Here is a 1,286-nt window from a genome sequence, read left to right on the forward strand (position 1 = left end):
GAATGGTCGACTAAAAGCCCTGCAGGATAAAACAACCAGGCCAAGTAACGGCAACTGTCAACTGGGTCAGGGTAAGTAGAGTGTAGAGCAGGTAATGGGGTGGCAGAGAGATAGAGGAGGAAGGGACAGACACCAGTGGAAGGGGGATGACAGGGAAAGAAGAGGGGGGGGGGATAGAAAGGGTGAAGCAGCGTCGATGATGAAGGTAATTTAGGGTTTCCGGCGTGGAAGGTGGAAGGTTTACTTCCTGCTTGGGTGCGAGGAGGAGGGTCTGCGATTAGAGTGACCTACGTACTGCGTCTGAGGAGGGAAGGGAAAGCGTTCGCGGGCGTGCTGGGTCGCTTACGAGTCAAAAAAAAAGTTGAATTGAAGAGCAGATTGTAGCATTTCTATTTAGATTGTTTTGGATCAGTAATTCCGCTCACGCAGTACTGAGGTCGTCTACAATATCGTTTTGTCTAGACACTGTACTCCAGACATTTTTCCTGTTCTTCAGAATCAAATAAAGAAATTATTGGAACAGTTAAACAGCACTTTTATTTGTTTACCCTTCATTCTTTACTATAAGGCTTCCGTTAAGCGCAACAACAGTTGAGCACAGACGTGTCATTTGTCAGTCTACGGATCACGCATCGCAAGGCATGAGTGCGTACTTCTGAAACGCATAAAGAAGGGTACTAATGTTCGTGCAGATATGCAAACAGACAGGCCATCGGTCAGAGATTCAGATAGCGGTCTTATCCAAACACTTAAGCAGGCAATCCTTCAGGCTCGATATCACATCCGAGACCAAACTTCTTTCACGGCCCTGCACCTCTCCCCCCTCCCTCCTCTCCCTCCCCCTCCCCCTCCCCCTCTCCTTCCTCCCTCCTCCCCTTCCCTCTCCCTCCCTCCCTCTCCTCCTCTCCCTCCCTCCCTCCTCCCTTCCCCTCCCCTCCCCCCCCTTCCTCCTCTCCCTCCCTCCCCCTTCCTCCTCTCCCTCCCTCCCTCCGTCTCCCCTTCCCCTCCCCCCTCCCCCCCTCCTCTCCTCCCTCCCCTTCCTCCTCCCCTCCCCCCCCTCCGTCGCTGGTGCTTCCCCGACCCTCGCTGTGGGCGCCTGCCCTAACCCCGCTCCTCCTCTTTGCTCTGCGCCCCACTCTCCGCGGGTGCTGCCCTTACTCCTTTAGCCCTTCTCCTACCCTCCTCCTTTCTACGGTCACTTCCTCGTTCGCGCCCTCCCCTTTGTTTTGATAATACTTATCGTATTTCTCGTATCGCGCGCGCGCGCCCTCCTTCTCCGATAATCA

The 1,286-nt window shown here is 54.3% G+C and overlaps 1 protein-coding gene across 1 annotated transcript in view; it reads right to left on the bottom strand.

Moving 5' to 3' along the window:
• Positions 1-1,286, bottom strand: part of LOC119592610 — a gene marked incomplete in the record, with an annotated part of 62,268 nt that overhangs the window by 10,660 nt on the left and 50,322 nt on the right.

Source organism: Penaeus monodon, chromosome 30, assembly GCF_015228065.2.
Source record: "Penaeus monodon isolate SGIC_2016 chromosome 30, NSTDA_Pmon_1, whole genome shotgun sequence".
Classification (NCBI taxonomy): Eukaryota; Metazoa; Arthropoda; class Malacostraca; order Decapoda; family Penaeidae; genus Penaeus; species Penaeus monodon.